At 44.2% G+C, this 15214-nt stretch overlaps 1 long non-coding RNA gene across 2 annotated transcripts in view; it reads right to left on the bottom strand.

The window, feature by feature from the left end:
* LOC127382099 (uncharacterized) overlaps positions 1-15214 on the bottom strand; it is a 426409-nt gene that overhangs the window by 1480 nt on the left and 409715 nt on the right. The window contains exon 9 of one of the 2 annotated variants that reach the window (XR_007888878.1): positions 3075-3633. The exons of the other annotated variant lie outside the window; for it this stretch is intronic. This is a non-coding gene — a long non-coding RNA (uncharacterized LOC127382099). Of the gene's footprint in view, positions 1-3074; positions 3634-15214 lie in introns of those variants that run through there. 2 annotated transcript variants of the gene reach the window in all.

The following is a 15214-nucleotide window of genomic DNA, read 5'->3' as shown; positions in this document are numbered from 1 at the left end:
TCCCTCAATCACAGTCTCTCTCCCCCAAACACACTGATGGAAAAATGAAGATGTACAGATGGGCTGCTCATTTTCATTCAGGTTGCTGTGTAAATATGGCATCAGGAAAAGAAAAGTGTTAGGAACACAGATGTACATGAGGCATCCCAACCACCACGTTTGGGCTGCCTCTGCATCACTCAAGTATGCACCATTCAGACCAAGCAGAGCTGTATGAGGCCAGAGAGAAATGTAGCTAACAGAGAACAAACTCTTGGTAAATCGTGTGCCTTTCAGTCTTGCACAATGGGATAAAATAAATATGGATTAATGTCGGGCTCAAAGTTTTTATTATGTCAAGTACTAGATGTGCAAGTGCCTGAGTTTCTGATGTTAGAAAAAAACCAACTAACTAAAAATACACACATACAGATGCACATATATGTATATACAAACAAAATATTTATATATAAATTTATTTGGTTGCGGTTTTTTTTTTTTTGCTTTGCAAAGCTCCCTTCAACACGGTTCCAGCTAATTTCTCAGGCTCCGCGCCGCAATTGCTCTCAATTTAATCACCTTATAAACTTCTGCAGTGACTAACGCCGCATCTATGCTTTTGGCACACCAGGGTCAGGAGTTGTTTTAGCAACAGCGGTATGTAAAGCAGACACACTATTTGTGAGGCTCAGAGCCCTTGAAAATCACTCCTCTCTCTCTGGGCTATCGACATTCCTGAGCGCTCACGACGCAGCTGCCGAGCCGCTGGACGGCCCACATATGGCCGTGCGCTGAACAATAGCGACTTGCTGTTGTTCTTGTTCTAGGCATCACCATATGTGTTTATTAGAAACAGCAATAAAACGATGACGGGCTCCTTCAGCTATCCCTGCTGCTCAGGGAAAAGAAAAGAGAGGGAATAAGGGCGATGAAATCAGAGAGTTCTCCCCAGCTTTGGGGGAGCTGAATGGCGGGGCGCCGTGGTCCCACTCTCCAGGGGCTGCTTATTTATTGGTGATATTGCCAAATTAATGCTGCTCCTATAAATGGATATGGAGCCTAAGTCTCCTCTCACTCCCTTTTATTAGGGAATTGCTGGAAACCTGGAAAAACTGACCTAATCAACGCTTATAGATATCTAAAGGGTGGGTGTCAGGAGGATGGGTCCACTCTCTTTTCTGCAGTGTCCAATGACAGGGCAAGGGGCAATGGGCACAAGCTGGAGCATTGGAGGTCCAAGTCAAACATAAACTTCTTTACTGTGAGAGTAACAGAGCACGGGAACAGGCTGCCCAGAGAGGTTGTGGAATCTCCTTCTCTGGAGACATTCAAAACCCATCTGGACATGTCCTTGTGTGATCTACTGTAGCTGATCCTGCTCCAGCATAGCAGGCTGGACTAGATGATCCTCAGAGATTCCTTCCAATCCTGACAACTCTTTGAATTCTGAAGGTGTTGCCATTCAAATGCTGTTCAAAATGCAAAAGGGCTCACCTGTGTCCAGCCTACCCTGAGCCATGCAGGGGAAACCTCCCAACATTTCAAGCAGCTTTGGATGAAGATTTCCATTGGTGTGTACTTCCATCATGAGCACAAGCAGCTAGCGCAGGATTGCCTTCTGCACTGGGCTGCTTTGAAACAACTTCCAAATTGCAGAGATTTGGTCTGGGGACTCAGTGTTTTTTAGATGGAGGGGTTGAGGTGGGTATCAGGAGCCCAAAAGAAACAGGCTGTTTCAGGCTGTCTTGCCATCAGGGTAAGGACATGGGAGGAAGGAGTCCTGGGGAAGAGGAAGTGGAAGGGGTGTTCAAAGCAAAAACAGGAGACTAAGATGAACAGAACATCTGAATCTACATGTGCTCCAAATTCTGTATAATTTCCCTCCACTTCCAGGATTCACTATATTTTTAAAGCAAAAAGAGGGCAAAAAAACCTTCGGGAGCAAACCCAGCAGAATTAGAAATACTATGTATCTAAACGTGTAACATCGTGTAATTTTGATATCCTTGAGTGCTATAAGCTGCCTTCAGACACATGAAGACCAATGTGAGTGAGTACTTATATCCAAAGGCAGATGTGAGCCTTTGCATTTATGATCCATATCTAATAAAATCTTGATTTTTCTTGATAATAAATAGAGTTTCCTTGTTGAGGTCTTTTTGTGACCAAAATAACAAACCTTAGCTACTGTAAAAAAAAAAACAAACAAACAACAAATCACTACCAAAATCAGTTTTTAAAATGAGTTTGCAATGTTGACTTGTATTAATTTTACTGCAACCTTCCAACTGTGGTACGAATATAATTGCCACTCTTTTAAGACATGGCCATTATTACTCCAGCAAAGTCCCTGCCTTATTCCCCCATCTACATGTAAGCTACTTTTTACAGGCTATTGTTTGCTTCCCACAAAAATCTTTTTTTTTAATTTTTTTTTTTTTTTTTTTTAATGAACCCTTCCATTACTCTCCACTTAGCTTGGAAAAGTTGCTGTATTGGTTTCACACAGTTTGATAACTTCATCTTGAATGGATCTTTGTCTTGGCTTATTTTGTCAGGAGAAGCTGCTTTTCAGCAAGCCCCTTTAATTCTGTTTCCTTTTAGTTTTTGTCTCCTGAAATATCATCATGTGAGGTAAAAATAATCTGTTTACACCTTGTGAAGAGCAACAGTGGATCAGGCAACTTAGTGTACTACTTATTTATTATCAGTAATCCCCATCCTGCACTCATGAAAGACAATCAGGACTTTGCCACTGAGTGAAATAAAAGCAGGATGTGACCATATGGTTCTTGTTAAACAAGCCTCATCTTCCTATTGTTAATGCTTATCTCCAAAATAAAGTATTTCTGCAGAAAGCATATTCCCATAGCATGTTCTCTTTCCAATGACCAGCTGGTTGCCAGTTTGTTATTTGCATTGCAGTAGACCACTTTCATCTATTTCTATTCCAGTCCAAGAACACCATTTGTACATTGTCCAACTTGGAAATGTTAATCTGACACCATTGGTCACGGGCCTTTTAACTTCAAGTGGCAAACTTCCAGCTAGCTGCCAGTTGAGTATTTACACTGGAATCTTTCTTAGCCCAGAAATAAACTATTTGTTTGCCATAAACATCAGCAACACACCAATAATTTCTGCAACACACATGTAGGAAGGTACAGCCCACTGCACTTTGCTGTTGGCTTCTCAATAACCTCCTAAGTAGCTCCCTGGGGAGACGCTGCTTGTCTTCAGCCAAGATAAATGCATCTATTTCCCTCTCCATGTGTGTACATAATTTTTATTTACATTCATGGGAGTTACACATGCATACTGAAAAGTAAGAAGAGAGACCAAAATTACGATGGTTGGGACAGGAGTCTCACAGATTCTCCTGTGACCCAGGACTGCACATAAGGGCCAAAACACCAGGCAAACCCTAATGCAAAAAGATCCAGTTGCCTTGGCATCATCTGCAGCTCCCAGTGCATGATCACAAGTGCAATGCTCGGGATGTCCGCCGGGAAAGAGGCAACCCTGGATGTACTTGGAACGGAGCTCTTCAAGACAGCAGAGCGGCGTGAGTCCTACGGGATTTTCCTGAGGAGGTTGCTATTACTTCCAGCAATACGATTTATGCTTCCTGAAAGAATATTAGCCTTTGGGTTCCTTTCAATGAAATAAAAGACCAAAGGGGAAAAAGAAAAAAAAAAAAAGGTTATGCTGGGCTCTGTGATTTAACTTAAGGAATGTTATGCAGTGGTGAGGGTGTGTTTCATGTACTTTGTTCGACTCTGTTAAAATAAAACATTTCCTTTTTACATATTCCTGCAGTGACCTGCAGATGGGAAAGGTCAAAGAAAGACTAGTGAGTTCAAAATGTAAACTTCAGGAATGGAAACCCCTTCTTTTAAAGAAAAAAGAATAATAACAATGATGCCCTGTTCTGCCCTTCACTTTTCCTATTCAGTCAGATAATGTACCTGTTGCCTTCTTTGTCACCTTGGTTGCTCCAAGTTAAAAAAAACAATCAAACAATAAAATATGAGGTTAGAGGAGAACTGACCCTACAGAAGTAATTTAGCAAAAACTCAAGAGGTCCATTTGAGATGCACAGCTGATCTTATTACTTATGGACTCCTTAGCACCTACCTGTGCATTTAGTTCAGCACCCTCATCCACCTGTACTGCAGCAACCACCACAAAAATGTTGGTCAAAATGCAAATAGTGCCCAGCACAAAAAGCAAGATCCCACAAATGCATGTTCTATGACCAAAGAGGAGGTGTGCATCCCACACCAGGCTGGACAGTGGGACTTGAGGAATGCCCCAACTAAACCAGGATGCTGTCCAGGCACAAACTGCAGGGAACTGTAGTTCATAGCTTCCTGCTCCCCTCTGGACAGCAATTCCTGAGCAAATCCCAGCAACTTAACCTTCAGGTTTAAACCCTCTACCTTGGCTTTGCACCAGAGGGGAGCAGCATTTGCATCACCAGTGAGCAAGCACCTGAGTTTCAGTGGTTCTCACTGACCTGTCTAGGCAAATTAAGTGCTCAAACAGTGGGTGGACAAGCTCCATCCAAGCCTCCCAGATTCTCCTCCAGAATCCAACTTGTAACAGGGAAAACTTACAGTGTTAGGGACTTGACTTACCATGTGATTTGGGGTCTTAAAGGCTCATACGCTTTAAAAAGTTCCCCTTTGCTTGTGGAAGTCATGTAAGAAAAGTGCATTTCTTATCCACCTACAGTGACTGCCAGAAGGATGATAAGAGACACTAATTATTCCTAGATACCCAGTATCTTGGGCAAGAAGGAGCTGTACTGTGACATCAAGGACTTCTGTTTCCAGTGGTGCAGCTCACTTGGTCCTGCAGTCAATGGGATTTTAAAGAAGTATCAGTTTTAATTCTGACCTTTGATAGCACCCTCCGCATTCCTTCAGTTTGGGAGTATGAAATACACTCAAACATGTAACCATCTACCATGCACCACAATTTTGATAAACATACATTTTCCTTACCTCATCTAAGGTCCTTTTGCCATCAAGTGGAGGCGAACAAAATATTTTGACATCTCAAAATACTTTCTGTTTTTGAGAAGGGCAAATAAATAGACCTGACATCAAATAATGTCATAACAATCAGCAACTACAACTCAATTCTTGCTGCTGTAACTTGAAACTTGTAAGAGAAGGTTAAAGTAACGCAAGTCTGAATTCCTGGCCACTAAAAAAGCACCCACTGTTTTTGTATTGGGATTTTCTCTAGGGCTAATCCTATTTGGTGCAACCTCTGAGCTAGGTAAAATAGCAAAGAATTTCTCCAAAATACTTGTAGAAATTTGACATTTGGAAATTGGCTTCATTGACTATAGCCAAGCAATAAGAAACAGGAGCAGGAAGAACTGCAAACCAAGGAAGCATGTCTGGGCTCCAAGGGAAGAAGAAAATCAAGTCCCTTTGGGGAAAAATTCAGTGACTAGGAGAAAACTAGGAGTCTGAAAAAGGATAACAGGGCTGGAAATAGTGATGGGGAGACTGGAGAGGAACCCCAGGCCGTCAGACAAAAAAGTTCAGCAGTAGAAAAAAGACTCAACTTAAAAAAAAGAGGCCTGGGGCTAATCTTTCTGCTGGTTTATCTGTCCCCCTACCCCCTCCTCCCTCCCAGCCTGTTTATTTATTTGATACAAGTCATATTTTGGAGAAATTAGTAAAATATCATGCAAATATTCCCTGTTTGACTGCACATGAATAGCTCTAATTTTGTTAAACATTTGTCTCAACGTTCCGAAATACATCTGCTGTTTGCATTAAGATAATCTGCTAAAGTGTTGGGAAGTAAATTACAGTTCTTATAAGATATTTATGAAACAACTTCCTATTTGTATATGAAATATCTTTGAGTATCATGGCCTGTTTTTTTTGGCTTATGTTTGCTTTCCCCAGGAGCATCCATGCCCTGTTTCAATTAGAGACTGGGCTGAGTACCATCTTGTGGAAAAGCTCCAACTGGCTGGGAATGGCTCAGTAGACACTTGTAACAGGCTGAGGGAATAGTACCAGGTCTGCCAGCAGCTTATGACAAAAAAACCCAACAACCCACAACAACTCCAAAACAAAATTCAAGGTAGCACATGGGCATAAATCACATGATATTTGCAGGAATTCTGGCCTGACACCCCAGGATCATGTGTTTCTCCATTCCAACAGGGTGCTGCAATAAACGCCATTAAGGAGAGACAATAATAAGGCTTGGAGGCTGCCCCTCCCTTTGGTGACCACACACCTTTTCAGTAAGTAAATTAAAACATCTTTTTACTCTCTGTTTCAACCTTCCAGGGTTGTCCCAGTCCCTTTGCACACTGAGAAGCTGTGCTCAGAAAGAAGCCTTGGTTAGTATTGCCACAGTCCAGATGAGCTCATGTGTAGTCCTATTTCCAGGTTTTCAAAGGACATGTGGAAAATCAGGTCATTTGTCATATTCCAGCACCGATGTTTGAGGCAGGACTGGTAATGATAACCCTGAGGGCTGCAACCCACAGGAGGACGAAGGGGTGGTTGAGGAAGGTGCAGGATGGAAAGCAAACAGATTGATGAGCTGGAGGAGCTGGAGGATGTTGCTGCTGTTCAGTTGGGGACATATCTGCACTAGATTTGGGAATGGGTAGAGAGAGCTGTGGGAGCTCTGGGGCGGCAATGAAACCCTCCTGACATGCAGGTAAATCATAGATCACTGCCATAGCTCTAGACAGGTTCTGCATTGCTGGCAGCACCTAAGCCACTTCAATTCAAGTTAGCTTGTGTGTAGCTATGTGAGCTCTAGCAGTGGAGTTAGGGTGTGCAAATCACAGCTTAGGTACTGCTGAGCTACCTAACTCGGGGGGCCGCCATCCTGCTTAGCATCATGTCCCTTTATGTTCCCTGCAAAGCTGCTCTGTCCCCAGTCCACAGGTAAAAGCTGAATGAATGCTCATTGTAGATGTGAATGGGGTGAAATGGGAAGAAGAGGAAGCCTGAGGCACCAGCGTTTGCACTGAGATGATCTAAATTCTGGATGAAGTAGTCTGGGAAAGAGATGAGCAAACTGAAACACATTAACACTGCTTAACACTTTAACCCACAAATCCCTACCTGGTTTGGTATTAACACTACCTACATGGAATTCAGCTTAAAAAATAATAAAAGGGTGGTATGAGACAGCTTGCCCTCCTCATGCTTGTGTCCCACACAGCTCCCATACTACTGCTTGTATGGCCACATGCTGCATGGGCCCAGGGACCCCCGAACTGACGCAACAGGGTGGGGAAGCCAAGTAAGGGAGAGTGTGTTTCGGCATGGATCAAGTCCTCTAATACAGCAAAAATAATAACAGCCTGGGGCTGCACGGCCAGGTTCAGGCTGGTTTGCCAAGGTGTATCGGTACCCACATGCCACATGGAGCCCTGCCCATTGTCCTGCTTTCATGGAGCCAGAGGCTCTGGCAGGGACTGCACCAGCAATTGTGCAACCCTGCTCAGCCGCAGATTTCCTCTGGCAGAGGCAGCACAATAGCAGGCCTGTTGGTAAACAGGAATCACTTCTCCGCCACAACAGGGCTCAGGATGAAATCATTCCCCGATACCAGCCAGGCTCGACGTGCCTCTGCTGCTCCCCACCCCAGTTTAGATGGTAGTGCCTTCCTGCTCCCTGTGGGCCTCGAGTCCCTCATAAAACGACAACACAATAAAACAAAATAATAATGGAATCCATATAAGGCTTGATGTCTTCATCACTCCTTAGAAAAAGTGCCAAGGGAGCTCCACTTGAACACAGGCGGCAGGTTCCCTGCATCAGCAAGGATTTTTTAAGAGGAGGAAAGGATATTTTTCAAGCTTGGGATGCCAGTATCCATCTCAGTCATCCTCAGCTGTACACCTCCAGCAGAAAGAAACAGGTAGTTAGGGGAAATGAATCCCCCTGTCTGGCAGATGTATATGGAGTCGAGCTCACTTTAACATTTGGGGCTGTGTGGGAAGGGAGATGACTGCTCAGAGCCCCACTGTGGAGGCTTCAGCCAGGGCTGGCTTGCTCCTGGCATCCCCCTTCCTGGTGGCATCAGGGACCATCGGGCTCTCGCAGAACATTTTGTGGTCAGGGTAATTGCATTGTGTGGTCTTAAAAGTGCCGAGGCGTGGTCCTAAATAAAACCAGACCCCGGCCTCACTCCAAGCACAGCAGCCCCCAGCTCCCTGCACGCGTGGTCTGACGCACGGCCCCATCCAGCATCCCTGCCCTGCTGGTGTTTCAGGCACATGGTTATTAATGAATTTGTAATTGCATGCAGAGGAAAAAGATAAACATATTATTCAGGACAAAGATATATATGTCATGAATGTATATCTATATATACACACACTTTCCTAACTATACATACTTTTTGGTCAATGGTGTCCTAGAACCCAAATGCACCATTTAATTATTTGTGCTGGGAGTGCCAAAGGAACCTACCATTTATTTACACAGTAAAATCAGCTGCAGATGTGTGTGTGCTTTTTCCTTCATTCTTTCTTTCCTTTGGTATTGGCATTTCTGCCATCTCCAGTTCTGCCCCCTCCCCCTCAGCCCCTTCCCATCCCTGCCTCTCATTCACTAAGGGCATCTGAAAAGGATTGGGAAATGGCCTGCTGCTTCCTCCCCAGTCCTGTCTGCAGGGGTGGGAATCCCACATGGTTCCCACAGGGCTGTGCTCTTCTCCTGCCCCAGAGCAAGGTCTTGATAAATTAAGACCTCAAATACTAGCAACTGAGGGGAAAAGCAAAATTTCCTGTGCTGCACGGGCTCAGGAGAGCTCCTCTGGTCTAGGAAGCCTCACAGCTGAGACCCTACAGCTTGCTGCACTCCTGGGCACACACTGGAGGAGCCGAGTACCATGGGAAAGGAGGATCATGCTGTTTCCTGAGAACTCTGGCTTTCAGGGCAGGGAAGAGCATGGATCAGCCACCTGAGCTGGGCTTTGGCAAAATGTGCTGCCCGAGAGCTCTGCCCTGGTTGTCATTGTGACTTGCTTGTATCAGCCTTGTTTGGTGGTTTGGGATTATCCTCACAAAAACCAGGCTCAGCATTAGCTTTCAGCATGAAGCAAGTGACATAGCCAAACTCTGAGATTCCCATTTGATCTTCAGATGCACTATCAATTTTCTCATTATTTTTTTCTGCCCCCATTATCATGTTGCTTTGCCTGAGTGAAATCCAGAGGAGTGGGGCACCAGTCACTCCAAGCAGCATGCCAAGGATTGCCAGTAGAAATCAGGACAAATATTGCTCTACCCTTTTTGGCAGGAGGAGGCAATCGCTTTCAGCTCTACCTGGAAGACAGTCATCAAGGCTTAGCAGCCCCGGGAAGTAACTTAATGCTGCAGCCAGAAAATGCACTTCAGATTCTTTTGGCAGGAGACTGATGTTTCCTAATATCACTCTAGATGCTTAAATGATCTGATAATAAGCATATTAGAAGCATTTAGGAGACAGAACTATTAGCAAATGATTCATTTTTAAACTTGCAAATGTACCTAAAGCTGATGTTCACATGTTGAAACCCTGCTTGCTGTCAGGTATTGGCTGCACCCCTGGGGCTGCTCCTGACACACCTTCCAGCCCACCGAGTCAGCCTGGCCACTTCTTAAAGCCCAAGATCATCACTGAAAGGACATTTCCAAGTACCACTTGCAGAAATCCTTTTGTGGAAGCCAGTCATGCTGCCACTGCAGCAGTCTCTTCACATTCACCCATATATGAGGAAGAGAACTTCATTGCTCTGATTCGCTTTGTAGCAATTATCCACTGTATATTATCTGAAAAGGTACAATACGCATAAAACTGTTCCGTATATGCATTTGTATACATGCAAAACCTCAAAACGTACTTAAATATGTATATTTACTGTTTTGTTATGTATCTACATTATATATTTATTTTTTCTGTTTTATCTCATAAAACTGTATAGACGTCTTAAGCATATATGCATATGTACGTATGCATACAAAAGGTATAGCATGTATAGTCAATACTATGTTGCATGTATGGACACATACAAATATGCATATATGTATATAGAGATTTATATTCTCCCACACATATGTATGTGCTTCTATTTATCTTATCTGTATGTATGGGAACATGCTGGCTATATAAAGATGACCGACTACCAGAATGCTGTTGCAAGGCATGCCGAGTCCCATGACACAGACTACAAGGCTTGACAACAGCTCCCAGGCTAGAGATGTAAGCAAGTCCACTTAGGCATAACAGCCTCTCCCTCTCACACGTTATGAGCAGCTTTCATTAAAATTCAACACTTCTTTTAAGAGGCTTTTCTTGCAGCCACTACTCCCAAGCCCAGTTTTTCTCCTGCTCTCAGTAAGGTGATACTCCTCTCCACCTGCCTGCCAGCCCCTCCTGGGGCAAGGACAGCACCACCAAAACAGGCGTGGTCAGTTGGTATAATGCACTGACTGCTGGCTTTTATTGCTGTTGAGCTGGCATACCCAGAAGACCTGAAATATTTAAAAATAATCCCCAAAATCACTTTTTAATGTCTTATTCCCTAGCAGGCATGCTGGAAACAGCAAGCGGGTTCCCCAGCAGTTCACTGAGCCAACTAGACTATGTATTTTTTGAGAGGTTTGACTGTATAAACCAGCTTGCCTGAGAGCTGATGATGGCTTTGCTCTGCAGTGCTTCGGCACCTCCCCAGCACGGCTGCACTCGCCGAAGGGCTGCGATTCCGCCTGCGATTCCGGCCGCGTGCCTCGCCGTTGGGAAAGGAGCTGGAGGCTGCCAGGGAAAGGGCCCCAGACCGCAGCACTGCGAGGCACCGCAGTGCCATTTTGAATCAAAGTATTTATTCCTGACATTTTGCGAGAGGGGAAGGGGAAAATAAATAAATAAATAACAACAGCAAAAGCTGGCCACAATTCGAAGTCTCTGCAAAGTCACTGGGAATCTTCCAAAAGGCTTCAGCAAGGGCAGGATCAGCTTCCCCATATATACATAAAATTTGTTGTCTTTTGCATATCAAATTAGTGAAGCCTCTGTTCTCTTCAGCTATTGCTTTTAAGTGTGCTATAAACAGGGACTTATGTGACCCCCAAAGAAAAGGCTTTGACAAGGAAGACTGACTCAGATACTGAGACAAACTTGGCCACGTTCCTGCAGTGTGAGTAATGCCAATAAAGATGTGGGCTGGTGTCTAGATGCCGTCGATAACGTGATTTGGACGCTGGTTTGAAAACTCTCGCTACATCCCTGTTGTTGTTTACACTAATAAACCCTTCATCATCCCCTCCTCTCCACCCTCACCCTCCCTCCCACACTTGCAAGGATGCTATATTGCAGTCAGGGTGCCTATCACCCATGTTTCACCCAGCCGCAGTAGCAGACACTGAAGAATCTACAAAAGCAAGAAAAATTAAGGTGGAAAAAATTCCCAAGATGTAGTGCTTCTTGAACTGAGCAGCTTCACCCAGCTCCACTTCTTCAAATACTACCTTCACCTCCCTTCTATTGTCCTTTCTGTAGGCCAGAGTTGACTTCACCTACTGTGTAATTTTGGTCATTTTTTTTTGCAGCACCACTCTCTTCTGAGGAGTTGCTCACTGATGCCTCTGCATCTTATTAATACATTAAATCTGCTGGAGGTCTGGTTGATAATTAGGCTGATGAGAGAACCTGTTCCAAGGATCTGAGTCCAGTCAGTTCACTCACTGCACCATGAGTTTCTCATGATCAGCAGGAGCAGAAGTGATAGAAGACAGTAACTTCTATCCCCCGGATTCTTTCTTAGAAATTTGAGCATATCTTGGTTCCAAACATGTACAAGGAACCTGTATATTGTGTAAGGAAAAAGCACATTTATGAAGTGGGGGTTTAGGCTAGGACTGAACTGAAGAGTCTGTGCTGGAAGGGGTGAGGCTACAGAGGTCTCACTGGTCTGGCCATGTCCAGGCTGTGCAATGGGTATCAACAGTGATGAAATCACAGACTCATAGAATCACAGCATGGTTTGGGTTGGAAGGGAATTTAAAGATCATCTAGATTACCCCCCCTTGTATTGGCAGGGACACCTCCCACTGGATCAGGTTGCTCAAAGCCCCATCCAACCTGGCCTTGAATATTTCCAAGGAGGGGGCATCCACAGCTTCCCTGGGCAACCTGTTCTGGCATCTCATCACTATCACACTAAAGAATTTCTTCCTAATGTCTAACCTAAACCTACCCTTCTCCAGTTTTAATCCATTACCCCTTGTCCTCTCATGACAAGCCCATGTAGAAAGTCCCTCCCCAGATTTCCTGTTGGCCCCCTTCAGATACTCAAAGGCTGCTATGAGGTCTATCTGGAGCTTTCTCCAGGCTGAACAACCTCAACTCTCCCAGCCTGTCCTCATAGAAGAGGTGTTCCAGCCCTCTGATCATCTCCATGGCCCTCCTCTGGACTTGCTCTGGGAGCTCCATGTCCTTCTTAAGTTGGGGGCTCCAGAACTGGACACAGCACTCCAGATGGGGTTTCGTGAGAGGAGAGTAGAGGGGGATAATCACCTCCCTTGACCTGTTGGTCATGCTTCTCTTGATGCAGCCCAGCACATGTCTGGCTTTCAAATCAGAGCAGATGATGCTTCCCAGAAAATGGCACACATATATTCATATATACATGAACACAATTGCACAGATAAAAACACACTGCGAATCCACAAAACATCTAAGGATGCGCACAGGCTGGTCTTCATTATCATTTGGACAGAAAAAAAACTGCTTTCTTGTCTTGTTTCTGGACACTGAGAAACAGCAGTGCTTTTCTGCAACTTCTTCAAATACTTTCAGCATGTGTTGGCCCAGCTTTCCTCTGCACCCTGGGAATTATGGAAATACTGAAGACTGATAGAGCTGCTGGAGAGAGCAGTGGCACAGTTATGCCCAGGCCAGCAAATAGAAGAGCCTTTCCAGCTTACGCTGAAAATTCAGATTCTGTCCAAGTCTTTGGAGAGCAGATGTCAATTATGAATCACATGATTACTCTGCTATATTTTTCCTGGTTATGCTCATTGACTTAGATAAGGTATCATTTTTCACCTACAAAATACGTTGCATATCCAATAAATAATATGCACACTACCATAATAAATATTCAGTATATATGGTGTGTGCATTATAGTGGTCCTGGTAGAGTTATAGCAGAACAGTCAAGGCTGAATTGGCATCTTCATTATAAAGGCTGATAATTCAAGATCAGTAGCAAAAGACAATGAAATACCATCTGCTCACACACAAACAGCTTTTACAGAGAGGGTTTAAGGTCTTGATGCAAGCAGTTCTGCATAGAAGGCAAAAAAAGAGAGCTCCTGAGACACTGTCTCTCACTGTCAGAACTCTTCACCAGATTTTGCTCCTACTTACAGTTTTGTTTCCTACATACAGTGTATGCTTTTCCTAAATGTCCAGCTTCTGGAGCCCGAAGATACTGTGCGTTCACAGGAGATAAAAAGGGGCATTTTCTAGACTTTCTGGCAAAAGAAAAAAACTTACAAATGTGAACTCTGCAACTCCAGAGCCAGAATACAGATGGGGTAGGTGTAGTTTTAAGAAGTTTTCTCTGCCACACTTGGACTTCCTAACACCATGGAGGAGTAACACACAGTGAGCACCTGCTGAAGGTCAGGATGGTTTGGGCTGGGGCTGGTGCCAACCCCTCTCAGTGATACCAAGTTCAGTAAATGGCATGAGGTCTGCAGCAGTTCCCTTCCAGTGGCCCCTGGGGCTAATTCAGGTGCAGCAGATCTGGCTTCTTTAAACCTAAGATTATTGTTAATACTACTATCTCTCTAACCACTGCAGCCTCTTTTACGTTCAGTGCTATTTCTGCTGTAGCTTGTATGTGATGGCTGGACCAGAATTCAATGGAATACTCCTCACCTAGCCATATGACTGAGTCTTCACAGCGTTTTTGGTACCTGAGGCCAACATTTATATCCCCATGGAGCTTCCTTCTGATGCAGCCCATCAGGTGGAGGCTTGTCCAGGAATGGCTTCATCTCAGCTGGAAGTTTTTGGAGCACAGTCTGGTGCTGCTGGAAATGGGGCTGGCTGGACCCAGGTGAGCAGCTTTGCTGGTGTCTAGGAGGCACCGTTTTCCAGCAGAGTGTTAAAGAACAAGCAGGAGACTGGTGGTAGGTGGCAACCTCTTCTTTCAGCACAGCTGCTTGCAGAGGGCATGTCTGTTTACACCTTGAACTAATCACAGTGACAACCAGCAGTGAAAACCTGGATGCGGGGAAATCCATGGGAATTTTGCCCAGACTTTTCCCTCGGGCTGTTACACTCATGGTTCAAAAGTATTTCTTCCCGTACATGGTACCTTTCCCTCCAAGGATGAAAGTCATACAGATTTTTTAGCTCATACCCAGCAGGCACCTAAGCATCTTCCCAGTCCTAGAGCAATAAAAGGACAGTGATGCTGCAGGGTGTAAATACAGGTAAGTGGAAGGATCCACTTCTGACAGTGCAACATCTCACTGCCCCTCCTGACATGTCTAACAGGTGAGTTTGCCCTGGGTTTGTAATTCCCCTCTTTGTTGGCTGCCTCTGTACTGATGATAAGTATTATTTGCACATCAGCACAGCCTCAGTTCAGCAGCTCTTCGAGCCTGTTTCCAAAAGAAGCTGTCACAGACAATAAACACCAAAGTAACCCCATTTCCAATTTAATTGTTTTCTCAAAATATCACTAGCAATTAGACTATATTAGCAACAGATTGTTTGCAGTAGCTAATTCTGAGTCAAAACTGGTTTCTTTCTCTTTTACAATCACACAAAACATCTGAAACTAGAAAGCACCTACAGGGGGGGTTTTGTGTGTTTTTTTGGGGTTTGGTTTGTTTTGTTGGATTTTTTTCAGAGTCAGAATCAAGTAAACAACCAACATTAATTACTTCTAAAAAAGCCAAAGTGTCTGGAAAACATAGGAGAAAAATACAGGATGACTAGGAATTTTTTTCATGTTTACAAGTTTATTGTGAAAGTTTTAAGAAAATACAGTGACAGCACTGCCTGCAGTACAGCAGGGAATGACACTCAATAAATAAACCTAAAGGACTGTGCAATAAATAAATACAAGACTAATGTAATATGTTTGTGGTGGGCTGATCAGTTTTAAATCCTCTGCCTAAGGCTGAATTTTACAATAAACAAACCACGCCTGGATGCTTGTCTCTATCCGT

Source organism: Apus apus, chromosome 3 (genome assembly GCF_020740795.1).
Source record: "Apus apus isolate bApuApu2 chromosome 3, bApuApu2.pri.cur, whole genome shotgun sequence".
NCBI lineage: Eukaryota > Metazoa > Chordata > Aves > Apodiformes > Apodidae > Apus > Apus apus.
Note: the sequence above shows the minus strand (reverse complement) of the source record. Positions and strands in the feature narration are given on the sequence as shown.